The sequence below is a fragment of the Suncus etruscus genome, chromosome 7, assembly GCF_024139225.1.
Source record: "Suncus etruscus isolate mSunEtr1 chromosome 7, mSunEtr1.pri.cur, whole genome shotgun sequence".
Lineage (NCBI taxonomy): Eukaryota > Metazoa > Chordata > Mammalia > Eulipotyphla > Soricidae > Suncus > Suncus etruscus.
Window position 1 is genome coordinate 92,440,978 of NC_064854.1, and position 23,867 is coordinate 92,464,844.

The window sequence follows — 23,867 nt, forward strand, 5'->3', positions numbered from 1 at the left end:
GCTGTATTACAAAGCAATAGTCATTAAAACAGCATGGAATTGGAATAAAGATAGGCCATCAGTTCAGTGGAATACACTTGAGTCTTCTGAGAATGTTCTCAGACATACAATCAATTAATCTTTGATAAGGAAGCAATAAAAGCAAAATGGAGCTAGGAAAGCCTCTTCAACAGATGTTGCTGGAACAATTGGTCAATCATATACAAAAAGCAAACTCAGACCTCCATCTAACACCATGCACAACGGTCAAATTAAAGACCTTGATATCAAGCTGGAGCCATAAGGTATATAGAAGAATACACAGAATACTCCATGACATTGAGATTAAAGGCATCTTCAAGAAGAAAACAATACTGTCCAAACAAGTGGAAGCAGAGATAAACAAATATAGCTATATTTAGCTGAGAAGTTTTTATATCTCAAAGGAAACAGTAACTAGGATACAAAATCCACTCACAGAATGTGAGAAATTATTCACCCAGATATCCATCAGATAAGGGGATAATTTCTAAGTTATACTCGTACTGACAGGACTTAAAAAGAAAAAATAAAACCCCATCAAAAATGGGGATAAAAATGTACAGACATTTTCTTAAAGAATAAATACAAATGCCAAAATATACATGAAAAAATGTTCCACATCACTAATCATTAAGGAGATGCATATTAAAACAACAATGAGGTACCATATTATGCCACAGAGACTGGTACACTTGACAAAGAACAAGAACAGTCAGTGCTGGTGGGGATAAGGGAAGAAAGGAACTCTCATTCACTGCTGTTGGTAATGTCTACTAGTCCAGCCTTTATGGAAAACAATATGGTTTCCTCAAAAACTGAAAATTGAGTTCCCATATGATCCAGCAAACCACTCCTAGGAATATACCCTAGGAACACACACACACAAAAAAAAAAAACAATGCAAAATGCCTGATGATCACCTATAGTCATTGCAGAACTATTTACAATGGCCAGAATCTGGAAACAACCCAGATATCCAAAGATGGATGAGTGGCTAAAGAAACTTTGGTACATATACACAATGGAATGCTATGCAGCTGTCAGGAAAAGTGAAGTCATGAAATTTTCCTATGCATGGATGAACATGGAAACTATTATGTTGAGTAAAATTAGTCAGAGGGAGAGAGGTCGACATAGAATAGTCTCACTGATTTATGAGATTTAAGAAAAATAAGAGACTATTTTCATAACACCCAGAGACAATAGAGATGAGGGCTAGGACGATGGGCTCATAATATGAAGCATGCTATAAAGAGTGGTAAATTAAGTTGGAGAAATGACTACACTAACAACTACCATGACAATGATAGTGAGTGAGAGAAACAAGCAGAATGTGGGAGAGGAGAGATATGAGGGGGAACATTCATGGTGGTAATGTTGCCCTAATGAAGGGCGTGTTCATTTTTTTTTTTTTTTGGTTTTTGGGCCACACCCGGCAGTGCTCAGGGGTTACTCCTGGCTGTTTGCTCAGAAATAGCTCCTGACAGGCACGGGGAACCATATGGGACACGGGGATTCGAACCAACCACCTTTGGTCCTGGATCGGCTGCTTGCAAGGCAAACGCCGCTGTGCTATCTCTCCGGGCCCAGGCGTGTTCATTTTTATAACTGAAACCCAACTACAAACATGTTTGTAATCATCATGCTTAAATAAAGATATTATTTTAAAAAATAGTACAGAGTCTGAAGCAATAGAGCAGCAGTAGCACTTTTGTCTTGCATACAAGCTGATCCAGGATGGACCTTGATTCGATCCCTGGCGTCCCATATGGTCCCCGAAGCTTGGAGCAATTTCTGAGTTCACAGCCAGTAAAAAACCCTGAGTGTCACTAGATGTGCCCCGCCAAAATAAATAAATAAATAAATAAATAAATAAATAAATAAATAATAAAATTAAATAAAAATACTAGTGTTAAGCATATAAATTATCCTAATTACTATTGAATAAATAGCCTAATTATTAGTATACAAATAACATTTTTATTTTCCTTGAATTTAAAAGTATATTACATTACTTTCTAGAAAGGTACAGAGTTTAGGATTAGTTGTAGATGTGATTTTAATTTTTTTTTTTGGTGGTTTTTGAGTCACACCCGGCAGTGCTCAGGGATTATTCCTGGCTCCAGGCTCAGAAATTGTTCGTTCCTGGCAGGCACGGGGGACCATATGGGACGCCGGGATTCGAACTGATGACCTCCTGCATGAAAGGCAAACGCCTTACTTTCATGCTATCTCTCCAGCCCCGTGATTTTAATTTTAATATAAGAAAAACAATTCTTCTATCACTGATATTTATTCTGCTTATGCATATAACTTGTGATTTTGTATATTATTGCAAAGGATATGGGAAGTAAAGTGCATTATAGATGTCTGTGGGTAGTAGATATTTATTTCAAAGGCCACGTTTCTTTCTGAATACAACTATATTTCTGAGGTAATTATTCAATTTGTGAATTTTCTGATATTTAAATGTAATCAATTAATATTAATTAAATCTGGAATGCTACTAAATACAGAGTTTGATTTCCCAGACAATGCAAGATTGAACCGAATACACAGATTTCTTAGCTATTTCTCAGATACCAAGAAATGTGCTTTGCTAATATCTACTGTCTCTCTAATCACTTTTTTTCTTTTTTCTTTGTGCACCATTCCTGGAGGTACTGCAATACCAGGACGATGTGTGGAATGGATGGAACAAGCTCTTATTCCAGTTCCTAGTGCCAAAAATTCATTTAATATATAGTCATCAGATAGACGACATATCATATATTAAACTGATAAGAACAGATACAACACTTGATCTTAGCCAAAAGGCCGAGAAGTGATCTTTCTGATCACTTTTAAGTCATTTTAAAATTTAAATTTTAAGTCTATTTTTAATGACTTTTAAGATGTGAATTTTCTCACCACTATTATCTTTTGAAATTTCAATGCAAGAGACTAGCTAGAAGTAAATATTATGTAAATTTTATCACTTAGGACATATAGTGAGGGGGAAAAGGGTAAAATAGAATGTATTAATATCTTATTCAAAGCTTCCTCATTTAATACACTCCCTATTTTCACATTATTTTTTAATTTGTGTTTTTATTTTTCTTAAAATAAGTGAGACTACTTTGTGTCTCTCTCTACTTCTGACTTATTTTACTCAGCATAATAGTTTATATGTCCTTCCATGTATAGGAAAACTTCATGACTCAGCTCTCCTGATGGCTGCATAATATTCCATTGTGTATATGTACTAAAGTTTCTTTAGCCATTCATCTGTTGAAGGGCACCTTGGTTGTTTCCAGAGTCTGGCTATTGGAAATAGAGCTGCGATGAATATAAGTGTGAGAAAGGATTTTTGTATTGCATTCTTGTGTTCCTAAGGTAAATCCCAAATACTGGTATAGCTGGATCATATGGGAGCTCAATATCCAGTTTTTTGAGGAATCTCTATACTATTTTACATAAAGGCTGGACTAGATGGCATTCCCACCAGCAATGAATGAGAGTTCCTTTCTCCCCACATGTCTACCAGTACTGATTGTTCTTGATCTTTGTGATGTGTGTCAATCTGTGGCTTGAGATTGTACCTCATTGTTGTTTTGATTGGCATCTACCTGATAATTAGTGATATGGAACATTTTTTCAAGTATATTTTGGCCATTTTTATTACTTCTTTGAGAAATTGTTCATTTCTTTTCCCCATTTTTTTTCTTCCTTTATCTTTATTTAAACACCGTGATTACAAACATGATTATAGTTGTATGATTACAGTCATGTAAAGAGCACCCCCCTTCACCGGTGCAACATTCCCACCACCAATTTCCCAGATCTCCCTCCTCCCCACCCCCCTACACCTGTACTCGAGACAGGCTTTCTACTTCCCTCATTCATTCACATTGTTATGATAGTTTTCAGTGTAGTCATCTCTGCAATTGCACTCATCACTCTATGTGATGAGCTGCATGTCCTGAGCTGCACCTACCAGCCCTCATCTCTCTTGTCTCTGAGATACTGTTAAAAATGTCCTTCATTTTTCTTAAAGCCCATAGATGAGTGAAACCATTCTGCATCTTTCTCTCTCCTCTGACTTACTTCACTCAGCATAATAGATTCCATGTACATCCATGTATAGGAAAATTTCATGGGTTTACCATAGATGTTTTTTTTCTTGTTGAGTTCTGTCAGTACCTTGTATATTTTTGATATTAGCCCCTTGTATGACAGGTATTGGGTGAATAGTTTCTCCCATACTGTGGGTGGATTTTTATCCTAGGCACTATTTCCTTTGAGGTTCAGAAGCTTCTCAACTTAATATATTTCCATCTATTTATTTCTGATCCCACTTGTATAGAGTGCAGTTTCTGCTTTGAAGATACTTTAATGTCATGGAGTGTTTATCTACGTGTTGTTCGATTTACCTCATAGTTTTGGGTCTCATATCCAGGTCTATAATCCATTTGGATTTGACCTACATGCACAGTGTTAGATGGAGGTCTGAGTTTGCTTTTTTGCAAGCAGCTGACCAGTTGCTTCCACACTACTTGTTGAAGAGGCTTTCTTTGCTCCATTTTGTATTCATTGCCTCTTTATCAAAGATTAATTGATTGTATATCTGGGGCACATTATCTGAATATTAGCCTATTCCACTGATCTGAGGTCTGCCTTTATTCCAGTACCAAGCTGCTTTAATGACGATGGTTTTGTAATACAATTTTTGGTTTGGGAAAGTGACGCCTCCCATACACCTTTTCTTAGGGTTGCTCTAGTTTTCATGGGTGTCTATTGTTCCAAATGAATTTCAGGAGTGTTCATGACCTTTCATAAAGGTCATGGGTATCCTTAGAGGGATTGCATTAAATCTGTACAATGCTTTGTGGAGTATTGCCATTTTAATTATGTTAATCCTGCGAATTCATGAGCAGGGTATGTCTCCAACTCCTTGTGTCCTCTTTTATTTCTTAAATCGGGGTTTTTTAGGGTTTTTTATAGGTACTTTAAATCTTTAAGTTGATTCCAAGATATTTGAGTTTGTGTGACACTAATGTGAATGAGGTTGATTTTTTAATGTCCATTTCTTCTCTATCAATATTGGTGTATAAGAAGCCCATTGATTTTTGCATGTTAATTTTGTAGCCTGCCACTTTGCTATATGAATATTGTTTCTAGAAGCTTTTTGGTAGAGTCTTTAAGGTTTCCTAAATATATTATCATGTCATCTGAAAACAGAGAGATTGATTTCTTCCTTTCTTATATAGATGCCACTGATAACTTTTTCTTACCTAATTCTTATGGCAGGAACATCCAGCACTATGTTGAATAGGAGTGGTAAGAGAGAGCAGTCTTGTCATATACCTGTTTTTAGAGGAAATGCTTTTAGTTTATCACCATTGAGAATAATCTTTGAATTGGATTGTGGTAGATGATCTTAACTATATTGAGAAAAGATCTTTCCATTCCCATCTTGATGAGATTTTTATCAAGAATGGGTGTTCGACCTTCTCGATAGTTTTCTCTGCATCTATTAATAGGATCATATGGTTTTTTTTGTTGTTGTTTATATGGTGTATTATGTTGATTGACTTACATATGTAAACCATCCTTGCATTCCTGAAGTGAATCCTACTTAGTCGTGGTAGATGACCTTCTTAATGAGGCATTGGATCCTATTTGCCAGAATTTTGTTGAGGATCTTTGCATCTGTGTTCATCAGTGATATCAGTATGTAGCTTTCTTTTCTTGCAACAACTCTGTCCGGTTTTGGTATAACGGTGATATTAGCTTTCTGAAAACTATTTGGGAGTGTTTCTGATTTTTCAATTTCATGAGCCTATAAAGAACTGGGAGTATTCCTCTAGAAAGGTTTGAAAGAATTTGTTAGTGAATCCATATGGGCCTGGGTTTTTGTTTTTAGGAAGACTTTTGATTAGTATTTTAATTTCTTCAGTAGTGATTGGTCTATTTAGATATGCTAGATCATCCTGGTCTAGCCGTGGAATATTGTAAAAGTCCAAGAATTTATTCGTTTCTTCCAGGTTCTCATCTTTTGTGGCATAGAGTTTCTCAAAATAATCTCTGATTACCTTTTGAATCTCTGCAGTATCTCTAGTGACCTCACCCTTTTCATTTCTAATGTGGTTTATTAAATTTTTTTCTGTGTCTTTGTGAGTTTTGCTAGTTGTTTATCAGTCTTGCTTATTTTTTCAAAGAACCAACTCTTGCTTTCATTGATCTTTCTAATTGTTTTTTATTACCATTTCATTGATTTCTGCTCTAAGATTCATTATTTTCTTCAGCCTATTTATTTTTGGCATCTTTTGTTGGTCATTTTCTAATTTTTATAAGCTGTGTCTTTAAACTATTTAGGTAGGCCCCTTCTACCATTTGATGTGTGTTTGCAAATCTACAAACTTTCTTCTGACTACTGCTTTCACTGTGCCCCATAAATTCTGATTGTTTGTGTCTTCATTGTCATTTATTCCCAGAAATATTTTGTTTTCATATTTGATTTTTGTCTTTGACTTACTGGTAGTTCAGCAGCGTATTGTTTAATTTCCAGGTGTTCAAGTTTTTCTTCTGTGACCATTTGGATTTCACTTTAAATATTAGTGCCTTGTGATCTGAGAAGGTAGTCTGTACAATTTCTATTCCCTTGATTTCACGGAGATATGTTTTATGGGCCAGCATGTGGTCTATCCTAAAAAAATAACCCATGTGTATTGGAGAAGAATATGTATCAAGTTTTCTGGAAATGCAGTTCCATATATATACCTACTAGTTCACTTTCTTCCATTTCTCTTTTCAGAGCTATTATATTCTTGTTGCGTTTTAGCCTGGTTGAACTATCAAGGGGTGACAGGGCAGTGAAGATGTGTCCCACTATTATTGTGTTGCTATTGATATCTTCTTTCAGGTTTGTCAACATCTGTATTAAATATTTTGCTGGTTTCTCATTGGGTGTGTATATGTTTGATAGAGTAATTTCTTCCTGCTGTACATATCCTTTGATTAGTACAAAATGACAAACTTTGTCCCTTACAACTTTTTTAAATCTAATGTTTGTGTCATCTGATATTAATATGGCCACTCCAGCTCTTTTAAGGGAATTATTTGCTTGGATGATTTTCCTCCAGCATTTTATTTTGAGTCTATATTTGTTCTCACTATTTAGATGTGTTACTTGTAACCAACAGAATGTTGGCTTCAGCTTTTTGATCCATTTTGCCACTCTGTTTCTCATTAACATTGAGAGAGCGCATTGTCATGGGATTTGGTGTCATCTTTGTCTAGAAGTTTGATATGTCCGTTGGTCTGTCCTTTCTTAAACTAGACTTTTCCGTTTTTCTTTTAAGGCTGGTTTTGAGTCTATAAAGTTTCTGAACTGCTGTTTATTCATGAAGCTTTTTGTCCTTCCTTTAAACCTGAAAGTGAGTCTAGCTGAATGCAGTATTCTAGGTGAATCATTCATTTCTTTGAGATTTGTCACTTTATCCCACCACTGTCCTCTTGCCTTGAAGGTTTCTTGTGACAGTTCTGCTGTAAATCTTAAGAATTCTCCTTTGAATGCAATTTCCCTTTTTTGATCTTGCTGCTTTCAATATTGTATCCCTATCTGTGGAATTTGTCATTGTGACTAAGATGTATCTTGGGGTGCTTTTCTTCGAGTCTCATTTAGCTAGTACTCTTCAGGTATAGAGGATTTGGTTGCATGCCATCTTTAGCTCTTGGAGTTTTTCTGTAATGATGTCCTTGACTATTGATTGATTCTTCCTTGGGATTTCTTTCTGGGTTTCTGTGACTCCCTTGATTCTTATGTTGTTTCTGTTAAATTTGTCAAGGATTTCTATTTTTATCTGATCACATTCTTTAATTTTTCCATCGTTTGATCAGTTGCTTTTAGGTCTTTTTCAGTATCTTCTGCTCTATGAAGTTGCTTTGCATCTCATCCTCCAGCTCCCTTATTCTGTCCTCGGCTGCTGTTATTTCTTTGGAGAGGCTTTCCACAGAGTTTTTAATTTCATCTACTGAGTTTTTCAATCCTGTCATTTCAGTTTGGTATTTTCTGATTTCTATCTTTGTGTTCTCTTCAGCGTGTTATATTCTTTTTCTTTTTTTTTTTTTTTTTTTTTTTTTTTTGAGCATGCTTCATATTACTATCCTAAACTCCTTGTCTGACAGGTTAACTTTATGGTTGGTATTTTCTGGTTCATCAGAGCTGCCATCTTCATTCCTTATGCATACTGTTGTCCTGCATTATTTCTTAATTGACATATTTTAGGGCGGATTTTACTGCGTGTTATGGTGGTGTACATGGGCTAGGAGATGTGTGCAGCCATGTAGCAAAGCTGTGCAGATGTGCTGCTCCCTGCTTCTTTGTTTCCTGGTCTACAAACCTTGATGGGATTAAGTTTGCTGGGGTCTTCCTCAGCAGTCTCCTGAAGGAATCAGGAAGCCAAAAATGGAGGGATGCAGAGGCTTTATAAAGGCACCAGGCCTATATACCTCCTTGTGGGCTGGGGCTGCCTACCTTGCTGGTGAATCTTGATGGTATTAAGTTGATCAAGTTTGCTAGGGTCTTCCTCAGCAGTCTCCAGCAGGGATCAGGAAGTACTATTTTCACATTCTGATCTAAAAATCTAAATGGATCTTCAGTCATTTTATACTCCACCTACCTTTCTGCTTTCAAAAGTCATGTCCTAGATGATAGAATGAAAAAATACTATGGGCATGACCACCAATCCAGATTATAAGTGTACAGGAACTTGACAAATGCTTTCTATGTGATCATATGTGATCATATAATATTTTTGTTTTGTTGATATGGTTTATTATATTTATTTGCATATGTTAAATTCTCCTTGTATCTCTTTTTTATTGTGACTGAAGTTCATTACACAGAATTATTTACAGTACATAGTGACAATGAATGAAGGGCATTCCCACCACCAATGTTGTCCTCCCTCCACTCCTGTTCCCAGCATGTCTCCCACAGATCCCTCATTTACCCCCCAGAATCCTAGTGCAATTAGTCTCCACCTTACAGCTTGTTATAGTTTGGGTATCTATTCTGGTTGGTTTTTCAGTCTGGTCATTTTTTATTTACACTACATGTTCATATGACTGGTCCTGGTATCATTCTTTCTCCCCCTCAATTTATGAGGCTGAATGATTCAAGTTATGCTATCTCTTGATTGAATCCTACTTGTCATGGTGTATGACTTTCTTGACGAGTTAATAGATTCTTTTTGCTAGTATTTTGTTGGTATCTGTCTTAAATTCTCTTTTTATGGTGTCTCTGTCTGCTTTTGGTCATGGTAATGTTAGATTCATAGACACTATTTGGGAGAGTTTCTATTTCTTCAATTTCCTATAAAAGTCTGAGAAAGAGTGCAGTAACTCAACTTTAAAGGTTTGAAAGAATTTACTATAAATTTAACTGGACCAGGGTTTTGTTTTTGGGAAGACTTTGGCTTAACATTTTAATTTCTTCATTCGTGATAGGCCTGTTCACAGATTCCAGATCATCTTATTCCATTCTAAGAAAGTTATAGGATTCCAAAAATGTATACATTATTTTCAGATTCTCTTGTCTTGTTGCATAAAAATTCTCGAAGTAATCTCTGATTATTCTTTGTATTTCTAAAGTGTCTGTAGTAACATTGCTCTTTTTATTTCTGATTCTGTATTTTAATATTCTCATTTTCATTTGTGAGGTAAGCTAATGGTTCTTCTGTCTTGTTAATTTTGGATTCACTGATCTTTTTATTGTTTTCTGGGTGTCCAGTTTATTTATTTCTGCTCTGAGTTTTATTATTTCTTTCTCTCTCTACTTTTGGTGCATTTTTCTGATAATCTTCCAAATTTTAATTTGTTCTATTTAGTTATTTATATAGTCCATTTTTTTTCTGCCTAATGAATGTTCACAAAGCTATAAATTTTCCTCTTAATACCACTATAGCTTTATTTTGCATGTGTTTCCCACAAATTCTTGTCATTTGTGTCTTCATTCTCATTTGTTTTCAAGAAACTCACCAAATATAGTGGAGCAGTTCAACTAGGGTAAAGAAGGGGCCATTAATAAAATGATAGTTGGAACTGATCTTTTTTTTTCTTTTTAGGGTACAAGGGAGGAAAAAGGAAAAAAAAAGAAGGGAAGGGGGAAAAATAAGAAAAAGCAAGACTGAGGTGCTGCTACGTCCACCTGCGGGAAAGGAAGGGAGGGATGGAGCGTTGGAACTGATCTTGCTGGACAAAATTTGGATGTTGAACAGAGATAAATTGATAAACTCAGTATCCATTCATTAACAAGAATACAAACCGGGACCAGAGAGATAGCATGGAGCTAGAACATTTGTCGTGCATGGAGAAGGACGGTGGTTCGAATATGGGCATCCCATATGGTCCCCCAAGCCTGCCAGGAGCGATTTCTGAGCATTGTGCCAAGAAAACCCCTGAGCGCTGCTGGGTGTGACCCAAAAATCAAAAATAAAATAATACAAACCACAGTGTTTAAAAAGAAAAGGAGGAGGAGAGAGAAAGAGAGAGCAAGAGAGAGGAGCAAAGTGCCTGCCTCAGAGACAGGCAGAGAAAGTTTAGTGGGAAAGTTGAGACATTGGTGCTAGAAAATGTGCTAGACTGTAGAGTCATGTACCTAGTAAAGACTAAATATCAGTCGTAAATGACTCTGTAACCATTATGTTTAAATAAAACAAAGAGATAAAGATAAAATTTCCAAAGTACATTGTGTAAAATACTGAAATAGGCATCTGTCATTTGCAAAATAGTTGTTTTCATGGAATTCAGGCATGCAAACTATAACTTTTGTGGGTATTTTTGTTAGTTTATTTTTGTTTTGGTTTTTGGGCCACAATCAGTGACGTTCAGGGGTTACTTTTGGCTGTGCGCCCAGAAATTGCTCCTGGCTTGGGGGACCTTATGGGATGTGGGGGATCAAATCATGGTCCGTCCTATGTAAACAAGAGCAAGGCAAGTGCCCTACCTCTTGTGCCACTGCTCCAGTCCCTTAATTTTTGTGTTTTATAAGAACAATGTTTTATTTTCATATGTTATATTTTGCATCTCATTAATTATTATAAAAAAAAAGCTTGGGGCCAGAGAGATAGCACAGCAATAGGGCATTTGCCTTATGCACAGCCGATCCAGTATAAACAGTGGTTCAAATACCAGCATCCCATATGGTCCCCTGCACCTGCCAAAAGCAACTTCAGAGCTTTGTGCAAAGCCAGGGGTAACCCCTGTGCACCGTCAGGTATGAGTCCCTCCCCCCCTCAAAAAAAAAAAAAAGAAAGAAAAGAAGGGTTCACTCTGAAAGGTACAGAAGTAATCCTGACAGAACTTGGAGTAAACCCTGAGCATGTATATGTGTGTGGTTCACAAAACAACACCAGGGAAAGTCTAATCTGAGTAATATTTTTTCCAGGGAAAAGTCTAATTTAAGTAATACGTTTTCCAGATAGCAAACAACTTTACCAATTAAAGATGGTTTGCAAACTATTAGAATCAAAATCACTTTAGAAATTGCTAAAAACTCATATCATATGACCTAACATTAGACCTACTAAAACAAATTTTCAAATACAGGACCTACAAAATGTTTTACTGAGCTCTCCAGCTCTCACTACAAAAACAAATATACCTGGCTCTTGTGTTTGCAATTGCTGTATAACAAATAACTTCAGGTCTTATTGATGTAAATAAAATAACAGCAATTATTTTCTGTGTCAGAGTGTAAGAGTGTCAGATATTCTATCAAGGAGTTCAATATTAAAGTACATTCAGACATTGCAGTTGTTTTGTCATTTACTTGCAGACACAGAAAACGTTTTACTAACCTAACACATCTATTTTAAATGTCCTAATGTTGTTGCTCATAATAGACTTTAGAGCCTTGCTTGGTGCCCCTCCATAAGACTCTCAGAAAGCATGATGACTAACATTCCGTATCATTCCCGATAAGGAGCACAACAAAGTGAAAAGCAATTCTTCATTGAAAAAAAAAAATCATAGAAGTAACATTCTATCATGTTTGTCATACTCTATTATAGGAGTCGAAATCCCTAGTTCACAGTCAAAATGAAGATGACTAAACTACCTCTTTTATTATTTTAAATTTTATTATTAATAAAATATAACTTATAATAGTGTTATTGTTTATACTTTTGGGTTTACAAAATTATTACACCTTCCCATTTCCAAAATACAACTTGGGCTTCAGTCTTAGAAACCCAAATGTCCTTCTGATTACCAGAAGTGATCCCCTTATGCAGAGCCATCAGTAAGTCCTGGGCAGTACCAGGAGTATGACTCAAAGACAAAAACAAAAAAATAATTGTGTATTCCTAGTATGAGCCACTTCTCTATTGATATTAATTTTGTTTCAAAAAAATGACTAGTGCCATTTGTCACAAACTCCATCTAGAAGATAGAGTACATGCAATTGCTTTGTATGATAACCTGACAAGAATGCTGTTAATTTGTATAATTAAGTGTTTTCTTTACCCTGGTTCTATCTGGTTTGGGTTGACTAAGATCTTTCAGTTTCCAAACCTCTTAGCTACAATTGGCATTCAGTTTCCAGCTGGTTCTTGGTATTGATTTTGAACTGGCCTTCCTTGTAGCAAGTTTTAAAAAGGAAATAAAAATATATAATTATATATGTCATGTATAAATATAAATATATAATTATTTTCTTTATATCAACTTGGATATATAACATATATATCAATTTCTAAATTATATTTATATGACATATATGCCTATTGTCTAGACATTATGTATGTTTTCTCACTTTTGAGAAAATCATTTTTGGTAAAATCATTTTTCTCAAAAACAATTATTTTTCTTTTTTGCCATGGGCTTAAAAATTTGAACTTTTGAACTCAGATTTGAGTAATGATGTACTATATTTTGTCAAATGAGTTCTTTCCTCTTTTGTAACATCCATTAGAAAAGAGGAAGCATTCACTTGGATAAACTGCTTCCCAGGAAATTGTGTGTGTGTGTGTGTGTGTGTGTGTGTGTGTGTGTGTGTGTGTGTGTGTGTGTGTTGGCTTCAGTGAGAGTAATTTTAAAGTTAGAGGAAAACTTTATATTGTTCTCAGGTGATACTTAAAATTGGTTGGCACATAAATGTGCTCCTGGTTTAGAGGACCATATGGAATGACGGAAATCAAACTGAGGTCCATCTTGGGTCAGCCACATGCAAGGCAATAGCCCTATCACAGCACTATCGCTCCAACACCCCCCACTTTTTTTTTCTGACCACACCAAGCAGTGTTCAGGGTTTATTCCTGACAGGCTCAGGAGTCCATATGGGATGCTAGAGATATAAGCTGGGATTGACTGCATGCGAGGCACAGCCCTTTCAGCTGTGCTGTCCCTCCACCCCTGGTTTTGTTGTTTTGGATGACCATTAATTTCTTTATTTCTTGCCACAAAGTTCATATTAAGTTTCTTTGAGCTATAGTTCTTCAAAGTAGTCCTTGTTTGCCAATTTCAAGACCCGCAGTAGATACCTAAAACTGCAAATAGTACTAAACCCAATGGATATGTGATTTTTCCTATATGTATAAATGTATTTTCACCTAATTTATAAATTAGGCATGCTTAGAGATAGCAATATATTATAAGAAAAGTTTTGTGACTATGGGTCTCCTCTCATACAAACTGTCTTACTATAATATTGTTGGACACATTTGACCACAGGTAACTAAAATCATGGAAACTAAAAGACTCAGATAAAGGGAAAACATTGTGCCCTCAATTTCTCCCCCTTTTTTCATTGATAGCATTCTACACAAAGTTTTATAATTCATACTTAGTAGTAGCAAATTTTTATCTGACTTAAAGCTGTCAAATCTCCGTGCTAATTTCTATGCCCATTTCATTGAAGTCTCCATCATCAGTCATTCAGATCAATTCTTTGCAACATTTACTCACTGCAAAATAGCACTGGTCTCTGGACCAGTGGTTGAAAACCACTGCTCTAGGATCTTCAGTAGCCACATTACTAAGAGCATGACTTATGTCCTTCATATTACATGTTAAATTAGGTTTTGATAGAACCAGGAAAGGCTGTAGCAATCTCTTCTGAAAGAGTTCAATACGTGTGTCTCTATCAAGGTTTTTGAGGTGTCTTGCTCAATATGTCAGACATAGGCCCTGACCACTATTTGGTATGGTCACAAAAAAAAAAACACCCAAAAAACAAAAACACATCCACTCAACAGCAGCAGAATACCCCCCTTTTTTTTCATGTGCAAATGGAACATTCTCTGGCAAAGATTGTTATGCCACAAAATATCCTAACACATTTAATAACATTGAAATTATATAAGTATAATTTCAAGTAGAGTGGTATGAAACTAAAAATGACTATAAAAAGTGTAATGAGTAAATCTATAGATATTAAAAACTCAAACTGAAAAAAATAAAATAAAATTAAGAAATCAAAAGGAAAATTTAAAAAAATCTTCAGACAACAAAAGGAAAATACAGCATACCTAAGTCTAAAGGGATACAGGAAAAGCAGTTTGGAGAGACATTTAAATAACAAAATATTCACATTAAGAGAATAGGTCTGAGGGATATAAAGAGATAGCTTAAAGGACAGAGCACAATTTTGTATGACTGGAGTATAATTAGAGCACAATTATGGGACATTGGGCAAAGTCCTAGCACTCTATCAGGGGTGGTGAACACGCGGTTCTCGAGCTGCATGCGGCTCCCGGCCAAAATGAATGCAGCTCTTTGCCTCTTACTATTGTTTTGTATACTGCGGCTCTTTGCCTAGTTTGGATTTTGTTATGCTGCTTCTGAGGAGGGACCTCTGAGGAGAGATCTCCGAGTGTGTAGTCCCGCTCCCAGTCTGCGTCATCCCATCTCCCATCCCTCAGAAACAAATGCAAGGACCAGCTAGCGGTAGGACCCATGTGTCACATATTGTGTCACATCTTGCCGTTAGTTCTTAGTGTTGAGGATGCAGCACACCCTCACCATCACTGCAGGATTTTTACCCTCACTCAAAATGGTAAAATGCAATATGTGTTTAATATATTATTATTAAAATGTTATGCTTTTGTGTGAGTGTTTGTCTGTTTTGGCAGGTCACTGCGTGGTGCGGCTCTCTGACTCTCACAGTTTAAAATTTTGGCTTTTTGTGTCAAACTTGTTTGCCACCCCTGCACTATATGTTCTTTCAAATACTACCAGGAGTTATTCTTAAGCAAAAAGCCAGCAGTAACCTAGAATGGCCTCAAAAACAGTAGATAAAAGGAAAGAGGTTCTCAAAGTTCTAGTGTACATATATGATATTTACCAAATCCCAAATTGGATTCTCATCAAAGTATGGTTCTCTGTGTACTAACAGATATGTTCCCTGATCATGATTCTTTGTCTTCTCAAAAGCCAATCATGAACATAGAAGCTTTTAATTTCCAGCACAGGGTATAGTCCAAGGTGGTGACTTTTTATACATTCTTCACTTTACATTGCCAATCATAACATAAAGAAAGTACAACAAAACTGCCTCTGTCTTTGTTTCAGTGGATAAGAGTATAAGAAAAGAGACATAAGCCAATTATATTATGAAATAAGCTGAGAAAAAGATCAACATGTCTGGAAGCAACAGGTACTAACCCTGATGGAAAGCTGGTGGTCTGTGCAGGCCTTCAGAATGGAAGGAAAGAAGCAGAAAGGAAAATGCTTTTCATCTTGAGACTTCATCTTTTGTCTGATAGGCATCTCTTGCCAATGCTTGCTGTTAATGATGCCTCTGTTTTCTCTTTCATTTTAGAATAATTTAGATATTAGTTGTAAAGAAAGACAGTGCAAGTAATGTTTGCAACTCCCTCATGTATATTTTCTGTACTAATCATTTTACATAAACCAAGAACAAAGAAGAAAACCAAAAAAAACCCTTTTCTGTAATACTATTAACATAGTCACACAAATTATACAGTTCCCAGTTTACTGAGACATTCCCCTTCTCTAGACTAAGATCTAGTCAAGGATACCATACTATTTTTACTCACCATTTTCCCTTTATTCTCTTATATGTGACAACCTTACTTTGTTGTCATATTGTTGACATTTTTTAGGATAACAGGTCAGGTATTTTGTATAAGAGTGTTCATTTGAACTAGTGTAGCATTGTCTCATAATTTTACTCAGGTTAAAAATTTAGAGGAATTATACCCAAAGAGGAAGTTTCTTGATTGTATTATACTTGGAGGTTTAATATCTCAGTATGATCAGTGTTAGTGTTAACATTGGGTGAAGGTGGTTTCTTCACATTTTCTCCTCTGTAGCCCTTGTTTTCCCTATCTTTCTGCCTTCTCATGCATTGGCCTGTAGTCACAGAACAGATAATTGCTGGAAACCTGACAGCACCTTACTATGTAACAGTCCCACTGGGCATACTCATACTCATGGAGCATCCCAGGTCACTTAAGGGTTAAATAACAGGCTTCTATGCATGACCTGCTCAGAATTAGGGAACACATCTCCAAAAGTTAGTACAACTATATAAGGCAGAGAAGTAAGGTTGCATTACTGGTGTTGAAAATCATCTGGAAGTATTTTCATTTGAAACTGACTTTCAGAAACAGAGTCACAGCATCCTAACAAAACCAATGTGTGGCATATGGCATTCCTGTTAGTCATGCACATTTCTAATATAAATCCTCTGATCATTTATATCTTGTTTTTGAGGTTTATTTTGATGGCAAATCTCTCCAAAGAATAAACTCCTTACCTAAAAATAAGTAAGCTCTACCATAGAAGAAAAATATAAACCAGTAATATTAAGCAGATTGAAGAGCATGCCTAAGTGCTAACTAACAGGATACCTCTTTCCATTTTAATGGGTTTGCAAAATACGCTGATAATGATGTGGTTACAAAAGCTGTTATTTCGGGGTATTTGCTGGCCTTTGATTCCGCTAGATGGCGCCACACATCACACACACAAAGTGGTTCATTTTCAAGCTTTCATGAAGATTTTTAGCATTTCCTGAGAAATATGACAAGCCTAATTTTATTAGGTTCACAACTTTAAAATTGATTTTCGAAGTCTAGACACATTCTCCATGAAAGAACAGGTAGGAGAACTTAAATTTAATATGAAGGGCTTCTCTCTGTAAATTTATATCTATAAAACTAAAGAGGTGTATGTATTTCTCCTAACACAGGAGAAATATTTCAAAGTACATATGCATATAGCTATATGAATATATATTTAAATATGCATACAAAAGTTCATTGTCTCTAACATTTTAAGTTTCATTTTTTGGATAAGATAATTTTAATTAAAACTCTTAACTCATTAATTTTCTTTCTTTTGAAAATTGATTTTTATCAAAATTAAGGATTTTAGTCAGACTGAGCCTTGTCATCATAAAAAAATATTGCTAAAGTTTTCTTTACGATATAGCACCTGGAAAATAAAAATTTACACAAATTTGAGTTTAAGAGTTAACTTTCTCCTCATTTAATAAATACTTAAAGATTTTTGACTAGCAATGATCATTGCCTTATTTTTCAAATATATGAGATAGAGAAATTAGGCATTTCCTGAGAAATATGACAAACCTAATTTCTCTTTCTCATATTCATTTTTAAGTCAGTATATATACAATGTGAATGAAAACTACTCATTGCAAAGGATTGCTTTCCCATGACATTCAAACCAGAGACATTTGTTATACTGATATCATGTCTGATAAATTAAGTAATGTGGAATGCTTTTTAAACCTTAATTGGGTCAAGTTCCATATTCAGAAACTCCAATGAAGCATTTTAAAATCATCAATGATAAATGTTATAATATATAAAATATTTAGATATAAAGTAAATATATAAATATTTTAGATATAAAGTAATATTAGAACTTTTGGACACTAAAAACAATTTTATTTTTTAGTGATTTTGAATAAATTTATTTATGTATTTTACTCTAAATTTATTAAATAAAGAAATTGTGATTATGATATTCTTGGAAAGCAATTCATAAAGTAGTTAATTTTTTTCCCATGAAACAAATTTATTCAAATATCCTAGCAACAAACGTTTAGGGATCCAAACTTCCTAACAGAAACAGATTTTACCTTTACTCAGGACAGTAGGGGGCACTGTCACTATAAACTATTACAACAAATTGAGATTTCAATGTGCTAAAAAATGAGGCTAGATGTTTAGGATTATTCCACATATTTATATAGATTTTTATATTATATTAATACTATAGAGTTAAATATGCATGTATTACCTTTTCCCTGGTGAGTGTGTGTGTTTGTGTGGTTGTCCATAATACATGGCAGAAATTCTATATTGCAAAAATTAGGCTGACTTAGGAAGCCCTCAATGAATTCTCCATCCCCAAATTCCAACTAAATACAAACATCTAAAACATACTTAACAGTGAAGCAACACACTTTATATAGATGTAGATGTAGACATAGATATAGATATGTCACTCCTGAAAGGATTCAGGGGGTCGTGTGTAGTACTGTGATGGAATCTGGGTCAGCCAAGAATAAGGCAGAAACGTTACACACTACTATTTCTTCAGCCCTAGGAATTTTTTGTCCTACTACTTAAATTTCAGACATTTTCCCAAATATCAAACTCTAAGTTTAGAGTGAAGAAGAAAACTGCAGCAAAGTTTCATTAAGTCATCACATAATCTAGGCTCCATAGATTGGTACTTTTTAGTTTTTATGTAATTGAGTTAAACTAAATTTTTCACCAATGAAAACACGTTGAAATGGTAAAACTCCATTGTCACAACACTTAAAAAATTGAATCCACCAAACCATGAAGTTTACTGTGCAGTTATTTTTGTATCAACCATAAATCATTTTATAGAACTCTTCTGTAGAAATAAACAATTCAAGGAGAGATTTATTTTATAGAAGGCATCCAGTTTCTAAACAAGAAAGCTGCATAAATTTTATTACTTTCTCTACTCACTCCCCTCTCTATTTTTAATACTTGTGTTTCTATTTACCTGAATTTTTTTTTCTTTCAACCAGTGCAGAAAGCTCCACAGAAAACAAGATTTAGATCTGGACTGTGTAGAGACGACCCTAATTTGTGAAAATAAAGTCCTGGCAAAATAGTTTAATGCTAAACATTTTACTGTAGTTAATAGTACCAAAAAATGAAATGTCTGAAATGTTTGAGCCAATCCACTTAAAATGAATTCACTTATATCAATATATGAAACTAAATTCAATGCAAACTACTATAGATAAGAGTTTTAGATGTCTTTAATCACTTTTTTCTTATGTCATTGACAGAAAAAAAAAAAAACCCACAGAGCTGCCTTTATGTAAAAAGAAGGACCTGTTGTTTCCAAATTCAACAGGTCATTTTTATAAGAACTTCCCAGAGGATATAACATAAATGACAAAAACACAAGGGGATTTTTAAGTACTGACAATTTTAAATGATATATATTCTATAGAGGAAGACTGTTTTTCTTTCCAAAAAATGGCAAGTTACTTTTTAAAAACTGTTTGTGTTTGAATCGACTTACAGGAGCAAATGTTTTTTCATGAGTTAGGTTACTATAAATTCTGTTCTTGAAATTAGTATGACTGTGTGCCTAACCCTGCAATCAAATAAACTTGCCAAATTAAGCACATTTCTGTTTGCACAACAAATGGCTAATTTAGTGACCATTGTAATATATACGAGTTTTATTGTAACTTTTATAATATTGTTTTGGCTTGAATGACTAGGGATGTATGTGTAATGAAGAAGGTAAAACTGCATAAAATAAAAAGCTCTTGCACAATGACCTTTTCTGGTACTCAGAGGAAAGAAAAGTGAGACCAACATTTTAGGGCAGACAAAATCCAGGCTAATAAAACCAAAAGATAATAAAAATGAGGACCAGTCCATGGTAGGAATCTTGCCACAAAGAGTAGGGAATGCAGTTCAGGTAGACAAGGGACCACTAACAATGATAGTTGGAAATGATCACTCAAGGTAAGAATGGAATACTAAAAGGCAATAAAGTGATACCAATAGTATCAACAGTAACAATACTGCAAACACTAATGTCTAAAAGAAAAAAATAAGAGAGAGATAGAAAGAATGAGAGAGTGAGTGAGAAAAAGAAAAATGTCTGCTACAAAGGAAGGCAGGGAGGATGCAGAAGGGAAACTGAAGACACTAGTGACAGAATTAAGGATAATGTACATTGTATGCTAAAACCTCAATTATAAACATTGCAATGTATATAACATGATTCACTTAAATAATTCACTTTAAAGTAAAATAAAAGAAACAACAATTCAAGCGATGCTATGATTTATTAGGGTTTGATTGATTCTAATATTAGAGGTGGTCTGAACTTGAGAATTAGGCAAATTTAAGATAAGATCTAATCAGACTTGCTTCCTAAATAGTATTAGAATGGTCTTTTAATCAGGTCTCTCTCCTTTCTTTTCTTCCCTTCTCTTCATTTTAAACTAAAATTATTTGTGAAGAGAACTGTTTGAAGATCTTTAGACAGGTAACAACCAATTCAGAGATAAAAGGTCCTCTTTTTTATAAAAAGAAAAATAGCTTGACAAAACGTACTCCTTGCTATACACAAAAATGATTACCAAGGACGCATTCTTAAGATGATGATTGGTTTATGATAGTCTTTGAACACTTATCCCCCAGCTACTCAGTTTCTGTTTTTTTTTAACGTATTATCTAGTACAAAGATAGGTCAAGGTAAATATCTAGTGGCAAAGACTGCATTAACCATTAATAACCATAGCATTAACCATAGGTAATTGTATTAAAGGTAAAGAAGATATGAAAACAATTTCTTTGGAAACAGATCCACTAGTTACTAACTGGTGAGCAAGTTCTTAACTTGAAAAAGACTTTTTCAAGTCTCTTACTGCCAATAGGGCAGCATAAAAACCTTGTGATGTACTATTTGGAGGAAAGGGTATCCCAAAACTATAAGTAAGTGAGTGAGTGAGTGAGTGAGTGAGTGAGTGAGTGAGTGAGTGAGTGAGTGAGTGAGTGAGTGAGTGAGTACGTAAGTACGTACATAAGTAAGTAAGTAAGTAAGTAAGTAAGTAAGTAAGTAAGTAAGTAAGTAAGTAAGTAAGTAAGTAAGTAAGTAAGTAAGTACGTACATAAGTAAGTAAGTAAGTAAGTAAGTAAGTAAGTAAGTAAGTAAGTAAGTAAGTAAGTAAGTAAGTAAGTAAGTAAGTAAGTAAGTAAGTAAGTAAGTAAGTAAGTAAATTCCCCTGCCACCTACTGCCTCAACATTCACTTCCATAGAATGGTACAGTTGGGAATAGAATTCCTAAGTTTACAAATTGGATGACCCTTTGCCCTCTGCATAACATTGGGGTGGGGGATTTCTGGGAGATGTCACTACCAGCTCTCAAGCTTCCTTCCCTATAACTTTGGGCACCCTTTGTCTCAAACTGGTTGTCCCTTCCTGTGCTGGCGCCAACTCACCGGTACTAGGCGAGGCCCTTGTCATAGCTGTGGTCAAAGAAGTGGAGCTCCGTGCACACAGCACCCACGACGGGGTGCAAGCGTAGGAACTTCAGCAGTGTCCTGGTGCCTTTCTTCTTCACTCTGATGATGATGGCTTGTGGCAGCTGCTTACTGAATTCGTCCAGCAGCAAGGTCAGCCCCGTTGGACCTAAGTCCCCGAGTCTCCAAGACTCCCGACTAGTCCCGGGGTCTCCTCTGCCCAGGCTGAGATTTCTTTGCCCTGGTGGTGAGGCGAGGGCCAAAGCTTCAGTTACAAGAGGCGATTTCTCTGCGCTGCCACTGGCCACCCGGTCAGCTCCAGTGGGCCTCCAAGCCAGAACGCTGCAAGCCTGGGCGCCGGCCTCCTTGCCTCCTCCCGACAGCCCCACGATGGGGCCGGACAGAGTCTGGCAGCTTTCCGCCAGGCAGGAACCGATGTAAAGCGACATGAGCAGGGAGCAAAGCATCAGCAAGAACTTTCGGAAGATTTGCGGGACAGCGGCTCGGAGGAGGTGGGCTGGGCGCCGGCGGGGCCTGGAGGGGGCATTCTTTCCCAGGCTACGTCGAGCAACGAGCGGGCCGGCCATGCTAGGCCAGGGCTCCCCCACGTGCCTGGACATCCTCCGGGAGAGTTTGTGGGCAGGTCTGAAACCACATCGCCTGTGCGCGACCTATGGCCGCAAAAGCTCCCTGGGGAGACTTCAGCAAGGGTTCCCCAAAGACACAGAGGCCGCGGGGGCTTCCCACGGGAGGGATCTCTGCTTCCAGTCGAGGGGCGGACGGGGGCCAGAGTGCTGTGCTTAAGAAACCATCGTCTTAGACGAGCCCAGTACGCGCCGGAGTCCGAGTAGCGCGCCCAGATGTGGGTTGCTGCAATGGGAAGTTTTGGTGGCAACGGCGAAGGTGCAAGACTCAGTCGGGTTCTCGAGGGCTCTGGGTGGGGAATCGATCTTCAGTAATCCAGCGTCCCTTGTTGGAACCCGCTGAAGAGCGGCGAGACTCCGGAGCCTGAGTCCAAGCCGGGCATCCCCAGCTCCGCGCTCTCCTGGCCGGTGGAGTGCGTCCTTTCGGCCCGGGCTCAGGTCCTCTCGACCGGGTACGAGACCCTCCGAGTCCCTTGGCAGGAGCTCGAGTCCGAAGCATGTTCTGAGCCTTCACTTCTTCCCGTGCGCGTCCAGCTGCTGCAAAGCGTGGTCGGGTCCCATGCGACGTGTGGCCCCGGGTCAGCAGTGCGGGACCCGCCGGCTGCAGCGGCCACTGCGCACAGCGATGCTCGCAGAGCCCGGCCAGAGACGCGGCCACTCGTGGGGCGCGGAGGGCACAAAGTTGGCGGTGACGTCAAAGTCCCGCGCACAACCAGCCTGGGACTAGAAGCGGCCGGAGCAGAGGCCCGGGATGGAAGCAGTGCGGGCCCGAGGTGGTATTGCAGGGCTGCGCAGAAGACAGAAGGGACCGAGTCCAGGGCTCTTCCCCAGTTCACCGCGCTGCCTCTCGGTTCTCCCCCCCCCCCCCCAATCCGTCCGCGGCCTCACCCCTGTGAAAGAGTTGGGACTGGCGGCAGCTCCCGGGTTCCCTGACCCAGAACTCTGGCGGGACCTATCTGATTTCTGCCTAGTGGATAGGCCACTGGCTAAAGTAGGACCCCCAAATTTCTGTGACTCAGTTCAGCCCTTTGCAACCCAGATACCCTTCAGTCCCTGATGCCCTTCTTCCCTCTGAACCCCGACGACTCATCTTTCTGCTTTACCTTACACCGCCACCTCCCAGTACCTTTGCAAGTTTTCCCTCGTCTCCTTTCTGTGTGCGCACCGCACGCCACGCCCCCATGTGTTTGGAGATCGAATTCCTTGGTTACAGCGTTTATGCCCACCTGAAAGTCTGTCTTCTCTAACCAAGGCTTTTCTTCTCATGAAGTTTCTTTTTCCCTTATGATATCGTTTTTTCTTTTATCAGTTTAAATTTAGTATCATCAAGTATTCTTCAGAACTTTGGAAGGACTCAACCCCTACGAAATGAAGCAACACAATAAATTAAGGGAGAAATTAAGATGTCAAAGTATCCACTCATTACATAAAACAGGTCATTTAAAAGTATTCTGAAATTGTATGCAGTAACATAAGTGTTTTTCAGCGGTAAGGCGTTTGCCTTAGGCTTAGATGCAGAAGGACGGTGGTTCGAATCCCAGCATCCTATATGGTCCCCCGACCCTGCAGGAGCGATTTCTGAACATAAAGCCAGGAGTAACCCCTGACCACTGCCGGGTGTGACCTAAAAACCATTAAAAAAAACAAAACCATAAGTACTTTTAAGCAGACTTCTCATCTGGAAAATGATAGT

General features: G+C 37.2%; 1 non-coding gene across 1 annotated transcript; it reads right to left on the minus strand.

The window, feature by feature from the left end:
• Positions 1-2,659: 2,659 nt before the first annotated feature.
• Positions 2,660-2,850, minus strand: LOC126014909 (U2 spliceosomal RNA). The gene has a single exon (XR_007497858.1). It is a non-coding gene; the product is annotated as a U2 spliceosomal RNA (small nuclear RNA).
• Positions 2,851-23,867: the final 21,017 nt, after the last annotated feature.